The 9,194-nt window shown below is 45.4% G+C and overlaps 1 long non-coding RNA gene across 2 annotated transcripts; it reads left to right on the top strand.

The window, feature by feature from the left end:
* The first annotated feature begins 1,253 nt into the window (after window positions 1-1,253).
* LOC140453326 (uncharacterized) lies at window positions 1,254-8,557 on the top strand. 2 transcript variants are annotated; one of them, XR_011952364.1, is made up of 3 exons: window positions 1,254-1,301; window positions 2,340-2,433; window positions 8,432-8,557. It is a non-coding gene; the product is annotated as an uncharacterized lncRNA (long non-coding RNA). The 2 variants fall into 2 exon arrangements; XR_011952365.1 differs by lacking the exon at window positions 1,254-1,301 and adding an exon at window positions 1,936-2,177.
* Window positions 8,558-9,194: the final 637 nt, after the last annotated feature.

The following is a 9,194-nucleotide window of genomic DNA, read 5'->3' as shown; positions in this document are numbered from 1 at the left end:
CAATTCCTCCGCATCTGCTCCCAGGAGGACCAGTTCCACCACAGAACACATCAGATGGCCTCCTTCTATAGAAACCACAATTTCCCTTCCCATGTGGTTAAAGATGCCCTCCAATGCATCTCGTCCACATCCCGCACCTCCATCCTCAGACCCCACCCCTCCAACCGTAACAAGGACAGAACGCCCCTGGTGCTCACCTTCCACCCTACCAACCTTCGCATAAACTAAATCTTCCGCCGCCTCCAAACAGACCCCACAACTAGGGATATATTTCCCTCCCCACCCCTTTCCGCCTTCCGCTAAGACCGTTCCCTCCGTGACTACCTGGTCAGGTCCACACACCCCTACAACCCACCCTCCCATCCTGGCACTTTTCCCTGCCACTGCAGGAACTGTAAAACCTGTGCCCACACCTCCTCCCCAACTTCTATCCAAGGCCCTAAAGGAGCCTTCCACATCCATCAAAGTTTTACTTGCACATCCACCAATATCATTTATTGTATCCGTTGCTCCTGATGCGGTCTCCTCTACATTATAGAGACTGGACACCTCCTAGCAGAGCACTTTAGGGAATATCTCCGGGACACCTGCACCAATCAACCATTCTGCCCCGTGGCCCAACATTTCAACTCCCCCTCCCACTCTGCCGAGGACATGGTGGTCCTGGGCCTCCTTCAACCCCACTCCCTCACCATCAGACGCGTGGAGGAAGAACGCCTCATTTTCCGCCTCGGAACATTTCAACCCCTGGGCATCAATGTGGACTTCAACAGTTTCCTCATTTCCCCTTCCCCCACCTCATCCTGGTTCCAAACTTCCAGCTCAGGACTGTCCCCATGACTTGTCCTACCTGCATATCTCCTTTTCCACCTATCCACTCCACCCTCTCCTCCCTGACCTATCACCTTCATCCACTCTCCCACTCTCCCATTGTACTCTATGCTACTTTCTCCCCACCCCACCCTCCTCTAGCTTATCTCTCAATGCTTCAGGCTTATTGGCTTTATTCGGGCTTTTGCCCGAAATGTCGATTTCGAATTCCTTGGATGCTGCCTGAACTGCTGTGCTCTTCCAGCACCACAAATCCAGAATCTGGTTTCCAGCATCTGCAGTCATTGTTTTTACCGCGGGTTAATGATGTCAGTGGTGGACCAATGGAAAGGCAGGGGAGGAGCTGGAGGACCTGGTGGGGCAGTTGGTCCTCCAGTCAGTCAGTGAATGAGGGGCGGGACTTGACTATACCACGTGATCATCCTCGCGGTCGGCGCGGAAGTTGGGGATGTATGTGCGGAGAGCTGTCGGTAAGGAAAGAAATAAACAGCAGGAAGTGGGAGGGAAATAAGTAGTTTTACAAATATTTGGTGCACATCGGAAAATACAAATTTGAAACTTACAGTCTCATTTTTGTAACAAACGGGAATATGCCTCGTTGAGTAATCGGCCCGAGTGAGCGCCGCCATCTTTATTCGGGGCAACAATTCTCTGGACGCGTGCGCGGCCGCCAGCTTTGTCGGGGGCAAAGTTCAGAGGGATGTATGTACAGCCGTCCCTGGTAAAAAGAGTCATAGGGCAGGATTTACACAGAGCACATTCAAACCCAGAGAAATGGACATTTTTCTGGATTTGTTTCGTCATTCATTGAAATGATTTAGATGTGAATAGAGGCCGTATAGTTAGTAAGTTTGCAGGTGACACCAAAATTGGAGGTATTGTGGACAATGAAGAAGGTTATCTCAGAGTACAGTGGGATATTGATCAGATGGGCCAATGGGCTGACGAGTGGCATATAGGATTTAATTTAAATAGATTAGGTTAGGATATCTGGTTGCCATAAATTGGACCGAAGAAGTCTGTTTCTGTGCTAGACATCTTTGACTGTGGGTTCAAAAAAGTGAACTCTGCTCTGGTTCACCTCTGGGTTCTCTGATGTCCACTTGTTCATTATCTAGCTTCCTCAGTCTCTCATGGGTGTATTTTTGCTCTGTATAGTATTTTACTATTACTTTCACAGCTATTGTATAAATGAATTGAAAAATGTAGAGCTGGAAAAACACAGCAGGCCAGGCAGCTTCCGAGGAGCAGGAGAATCGACGTTTCGGGCATAAGCCATTCTTCAGGAATGTAAATGAATTGTCCACTGCTGTCTGGCTCCTGACCATGTGCTGTTCCATTATCAGGTTATTTTTTTCCACAATATCTTTGACAGTCAAGAATTATTTTTTCCAGTAAGCGAGTGCATTTTCCTTCAATTTCTGACAGTCAAATTCTGCACCATTTTCATTCCCTGTAATTCATATTGCACTCCCTGAAACATCAACTGTGTATTTCTCCTTCCACAGAAACCAGTGATCAATGCCAAAGCCTTGTTGCCTGTGGAGAGGGTGATGTTTGACTTCCTTGAACTGCTGCAGTTTGTCTGGTGAAGGTGGTTGGGTAAGAGACATTACAGATTATTCACTCAGTGATATTGAAGAGTAGAAGATATCTGTACAAATCATCATGGTTTTAATTTCACAAAAATATTACTGAGAATTTTTGACATTAGGCTACAGATGGAGAATATTGTGTCCAGTGACCACAACCAAATAAGCAGTTTTTCAAGAATGCCTTAAAGGAAGAAAGTAGATCTTAGAGGGTTAGAGTGGGGATTCCAGACCATGCTCCCTTGGAGTCTATAGAAACAGTCACACAGGTGAACTCAAAAATAAACACATCATTGAGAGTCTGAACTAAAATGAGTTATTGAGATATGAAAGGGTGTGTGGTGCAGGGAGATAGGAATGATTACAGCCAGGAATTAATTCAAAGGTGCAAAAGTAAATTGTTGTTGCTTATAAATGGGAGTCTTTTGATTGATCGGCAAGTTTTGGTACAAGTGAGCACTTCAGCAGTAGAGTTTGCAATATTCTTGAGATTATAGGGAGGGTGAATGTGGGATGCTGGCCAGGAGTGGGTTTAGATAATGAAATCTAGAGTCAACAAAAGGAATGAATGAGAGTTTCAGCAAATGAGCTGAGACTGTGGTGAGGTCAGGTGATATCACTGAAGTCGAAATAGTGGACTTGGAGGGGGGCTGGCCTGTCATCCTCACCTCATTCAGCTGTTTGTCAGTTTGTGAATCAAGTCAGTAACAAGCTCAGGAACTGAGTGGCCCTGGCAGAACCCAAACTGGGCATCGCTGAGCAGGTTATTGCTGAGCAGCTGTGTGACAGCACTGTTGATGACACCTTCCATCAATTCACTGCTGAGCGAGTGTGGACTGATAGAGGGGAATTGGCTGAGTTGGATCTGCCCTGTGTGTTTGTGTTGGAACATCCCTGAGTGATGTTCCACAAAGTCGGTAGGTGCCAGTGCTGGAGCAGTACTTGCCTTGGTGGGCAGCAAGTTCTGAAGCACAGCCATCAGTATAATTGCCAGAATATTGGCAGGCCCCTAGCTTTTACACTACTTATCCATTTCTTGATTTGATATGAAATGAGTTTTAAACGAAGTTGATTCATATCTGAGATGTCAGGGACCAATGGAGAAGGGTCATCCACTTGGCACTACTGGCTGAAGATTGCTGCAAATGCTGTTGCATGGATGTGTGAGACCCCTCCATCAGTAAGGGTGGGGATATCTGTGATGCTGTAATTGTCCATCACCATTCCTGACTAGGTGTGGCAGAACTGCAGAACTCAGATCTAATCCATTGTTTATGGGATCACTTAGTTCTGTTTGGTGTTGCTTGTGGTGTTTGGCATGCAGGTTTGGTCGCTGCACCAGGTTGGCACCTCATTTTTAGGTATGCCTTGTACTGCTCCTGACATGCCCTCCTGCATTCACCATTGAACCAGGGTTGATTCCCCTACCTTGATGTTAATGGTTGAGTGGGGGATATCAGGCCATGAGATTTCAGATTGGGCTGGAGTACAGTTTTGCTGCTGTTTTTGGCCCACAGTGAGGCAGAAGTTGCAGGGTCAAGAGGGCTGATTTTGTGGTTGTATTTGCTAGTGCATTGGTAGATGTAATGTGGTCGATCCAGTTTCATTCCTTTTAGATTAGATTCCTTACAGTGTGGAAACAGGCCCTTCAGCCCAACAAGTCCACACCGACCCGCCGAAGCGCAACCCACCCAGACCCATTCGCCTACATTTACCCCTTCACCTAACCCTACAGGCAAGTTAGCATGGCCAATTCACCTAACCTGCACATTTTTGGACTGAGAGAGGAAACCGGAGCTCCCGGAGGACACCCACGCAGACACGGGGAGAATGTGCAAACTTCACACAGTCAGTCGCCCGAGGCAGGAATTGAACCCGGGTCTCTGGCACAATGAGGTAGCAGTGCTAACCACTGTGCCACCGTGCCGTCCTTTGTTGAGACTGTGCAGTGATTAATACAATGAGTGATTTGATGGGCCACTGTCTGGTTTCTTTACCTCAAGGACATTGTCAATGGCAGAAAAACATCCCCAATGGTTCCATGCCGAACAGTAGATTCTTCATTCCAGTTATTTTTTTCTTGACTTCAGAGCCACCCTCTACCAATTTGGGATTCAAACCTGAACTTCAGTTGCATATTTTAATATTCTTGATAAATGATAAATACGACAGATTTGTTCACTTATTTTTAGAATCACTATCACAGGTTTTTTTTTAATTTCAAAAACAATGTCCACTATTCTGTCTCCTCCATCCTCCCCTCCAACAACAAGAGTGAGGAGCACATGGAGTTTCTCTGTCAATAACATTGAGATGATCCGATCAGTGCCTCTGCTTCTTTCCTCCCTCTCCACTAGCCCACCAAGCCAAACTGCCTCACAAGAGTGCTCCTCATTTTAGTCCTAAACTTGCATTTCCTAGAGTCCCTTGTCAAGCCTTATTAGAGGTCATCTTGACCATTACCCTAATGTAGCTAAATCATGGACATTCCTAATCTCTCTCTCATCCTCCTGCTTGTCACCACACACCCCCCCGCCTCCATTGCCAATTCACAGATATTGTTCCATGATCTATCTGTCTTTTCTGGTTATGTCCTTCTCTCCCATTCTGCTAAAAACTCATATTTGACCTCACCGTCATTGGAAAATCCTGTTCCATCTCCACACTCCCTTTCCTTTCTGAATTCCTTGTATTTGGTGTCCCTCAAGGATCTATCCTTGTTCTCTCCTGTTTCTCACCTGCATACTGCCAGGAGGTAACATCACCCAAAAGAACTGTTAGGTTTCACATCTACACTGACAATGTCCAGCTCTCCCTCACCATCATCCATCTCCATTCCTCCACTGTTACTCAGTTATCAAACTGCTTACCACGCTTCGATTAGCTGCAATTCACTCCAATGAAACACTGCAATTGTTAAACCCATTGCCTTCAGTTGTTATTCCAAATACATTTCCCTTACTGCTGTGTCCCTCCCTCTCACTGGGAAGTGTCTGAGGCAGAACTACATTCTTCACAATATTGCTCTCATATCTGACCCCAAGGTGACCTCCTAATCAGACATCTACACAATCACAAACACCAGGAATTCCAATCTCCTCCTCACCCCAGCTCCATTGCTACTGAAACCCTAACCGGTGTCGGTGTTGCCTTTAACTTGACAAGTCTGAAACAGAATCCTTAATTCCGCGACTGACCCAGAATCTGGTTCAAGACTCGCCCGTAATAGGACGCATCCTCTCCATATTTACCCTGTCAAACCTCAACAGAATCCTGTATGTTTCAAAGAGATCTCCTCTCATTCTTCCAAAGTCCAGTGAGTAGATTCCCAACTTGTTCAGCCTTTATTTACAGGATAATCCCTTCAAAACGGGGATCATCCCAAAGGATCTTCTCTGAAATGCCTAAAATAAACTGCTCTATTTCGTTATCTAAAGTGACCAAATCTGTCCACGTTACTCCAAATGTGGTCTCTCTTGCCATTTGTTTAGTTGCCCTAAGGTATACATTCCAAACTCTTATATTGCAAACTCCTTGAAATAAGGGACAGCATTCCATTCCCTTTCCTGATTCCCTGTTGTAACTGTGTGCTCGCTTTGTGTTTCCTGCTCATTTTCCCCCGGTCCCTTTCTGGTGCAGCTTTCTACAGTTTATCCCAAGTTATACTCCATTTGCCAACTTGTTGCCCACTTTTCCTGTGAATATCTCTCTGTAAACTGTTTATAATCCTGTTAGAACTTTCCTGTTATGCCTTTTCTAGGAGATTTCCCCCCTCATTATTCGAAACATTTACTGGGAACACTGGGCAGTTGCTATCTTTCAGGGATACTCTGTTTAATGACTGGGAGGAGCTTGCTGCCCCTTGGTGAGAATGGAGACAACTTGCCCATCGAGCTGCATGAGCCTTTCACACCCCATGTCTTATTGAGGAGGCACAGCGGCAGCACGGAAGAAAGAAAAGGAAGCAAATCCTGCTCTCCATATCTCACTGAATCTTGGAACATTCTGTCCCATGTTCAGTCACATGAAGTCCCAAGGTGGAAACTCACAGAAACCCACACAGATTTGCCCCTGAATTGCCTGCTGACCTCCACCAGGGGTAATGTGTACAGTCAGGATGGCACAGTGGTTAGCACTGATGCCTCACAGCACCAGAGACCCAGGAACAATTCCCAACTCAGGCGACTGACTGTGGAGTTTGCACATTCCCCCAGTGTCTGCGTGGGTTTCCTCCGGGTGCTCCAGTTTCCTCCCACAGTCTAAAGATGTGCAGGTCAGGTGAATTGGCCATGCTAAATTGCCCGTAGTGTTAGGTAAAGGGGTAAATGCAGGGGAATGGGTGGGTTGAGCGTCGGTGTGGACTTTATGGGCCAAAGGGCCTGTTTCCACACTGTAAGTAATCTAATCATCCTGGGCCAGGAGGAGGAGATTGTATGAGTTTCAAACTTGAACTGACAGTGACGGATTTTATACACTTGTATTTCAGGTGTACATTCAGGTGGTAATCTCAGTCATTGTAACGCCAAACTCTGACAGAATTACTCAATACATCAGGACCTGGATATTCATATTGTGTGAGAGTATTGTGTTCCAGATCAATACCATTTGCTGCATTAAAGTTCTCCTTTGAATCAAACCATCCTCTCAATAGATCTTCTCAAATCCTCAATATGTGTCCTGTAATCCTTGTATAATGAGCTGATGGGTGTAAGGTTTATTATTATAATATGTAACTTTTGTAAACCGCTCTGTCACAGCTCCCCACAATTTCCTTTGCAACAAGGAGAATACTCTCAATTTTTCCAAACCCCTGATTCCACAATGTCTGTTTGCTATCTATAAAGTACGCATCAGGATTGTGTTGGAACATTCTCCACTTGCCTGCATCAGTGCACCCTCCCAACAATATTAAAGAAATTGAACATCCTCCAGGGTAAAGTACTGTACCTGAGTGGTTTCCCATCCACCACCTTCAGCATTCTCTCTCTCCACCCCTAAGGGACAGTGGCTGCACTGTGTGAAAGATCAAGTCAGCATTGTCCTCCTAGACCATATTAGAGAGAGATGTTGATGGTGGTTAACCTGAAGGTTACCACAGCGCAGGCAAGGGGATAGGTTGAAAAGGAGAGTCCATTAATTGTGGATGGTTATTCTTGATGTGTATTAGCAACACACATGTCACATGAGTAATTAATGTTAAAAAAAGCCCCCAAAACTCTGCAACTAAAATCCCCCATTCCTTGAACCATCCTGGTAAATCTCCTGTGCCCCCTCTCAGGGAGCCTGCCATCCTTCCCAATGTGTGGGCAATCTCTGGTACGCACAGACCCAGCTGCTCTGTGTTCCTGTGGGTGATATCATAGAGCAACAGTTGCACTAAACCTCACTGTCTGGAAGTGAGTGAGAGACAGAAAAACCCGATGGCATTTCAGATGTATTTAGGAACACACTATGGCAAGGCTGACAGGTCGATGGGCTCAGTGCTGGAAAATGGGATTAAAATAGTTAGCTGGGAGATTTCTTTACAACATAAACCCGATGGACCACAACAGCTTTTTCTGTCATGTAGACCACAGACGCGTAATATAGGAATATGCCAAGCCACAATAGAAACCAGGTCAGAGAAGGTGATATTAGAATACATGATACGTGATTGATTAAGGTTTTTTTGGAGGAAAATGTGACAGAGGTTAAGCGGGACATTGTGGAGCTCAGGGTTCAGGAATCTGAAATAAAAATGGATTATCCTGAAGGTTTGAATTAAAGAAAGGCACATTATAGAGATTTGTGAGGGTGGACAAGATTAGAGATAGGGAGGGTGTTGAGACTGGAGGAGATTAGAGATTGGAGGATGTTGCATAGATTGAGATGTTTTTGATGCAGAGATAGTGATAGTTCTGAGGCTAGAGAGGAATTATAGAGATAAGGATGAGTTGTTAGCTTTCCCAACACTACCTCTTTACTGATAATGATTGTTTCTCTGTCCTCATCTGCCATTGCCTCCATAGGCCTGCGACAATGAGAGTATGCAGATAGCATGTTCCCGTTAAGGCCAAGGCTGGGAGTCGTCGAGAATGCTGCATGACCTGAGAAATTGAGGCTCTGGTCAAGAAAATGAAGAAAGGATATGGCAGGTACAGAGCACTGGGCTTGAGTGAGTCCCTAGGGGACTATAAGGGCAGTAGGAGTATACTCGCAGGAAACCAGGGGGCAGAAAAGGGGACATGAGATAGCTTTGGGAAAATCCAAAGAGAATCCAAAGAGATTCTACAAATACACTAAAGACAAAAGAATAACTAGGCGGAGAATAGCGACCCTCAAAGATCAACAAGACTGTCTATGGAACAGCAGGAGGTGGGAGAGATTCTGTAAATATTTCATGTCAGTTTTTACTGAAAGGGGATATGGAAGTTAGAGAAGTTGGAGAAATAAATAGTGATAACTTGGCAAGTGTACATATTACAGAGGAGGAGGTACTGGAATTTTTAAAATGCATAAAGGTGGATAAATCCCTGGAATCTGATCAGGTGTATCCCAGAACATTGTGGGTAATTAGAGAAGCTTTTGCTGAGCCCCTCGCTGCGATATTTGTATCATCAATTGCCACGAGTGAGGTGCTGGAAGACTGGCACCATTATTTGAGAAAGGTGGTAAGGAAAAGCCAGGGAACTATAGACCGGTGAGCCTGAAGTCAGTGGCAGAGAAGTTGTTGGAAGGGATTCTCCGGGACAGGATTTACAAGTCATTGGAAAGGCAAGAAATGATTAGGGA

Source organism: Chiloscyllium punctatum, chromosome 27 (genome assembly GCF_047496795.1).
Source record: "Chiloscyllium punctatum isolate Juve2018m chromosome 27, sChiPun1.3, whole genome shotgun sequence".
Lineage (NCBI taxonomy): Eukaryota > Metazoa > Chordata > Chondrichthyes > Orectolobiformes > Hemiscylliidae > Chiloscyllium > Chiloscyllium punctatum.
The sequence above is the reverse complement of the archived record's forward strand: the minus strand, read 5'-3'. Positions and strand labels throughout refer to the sequence as shown.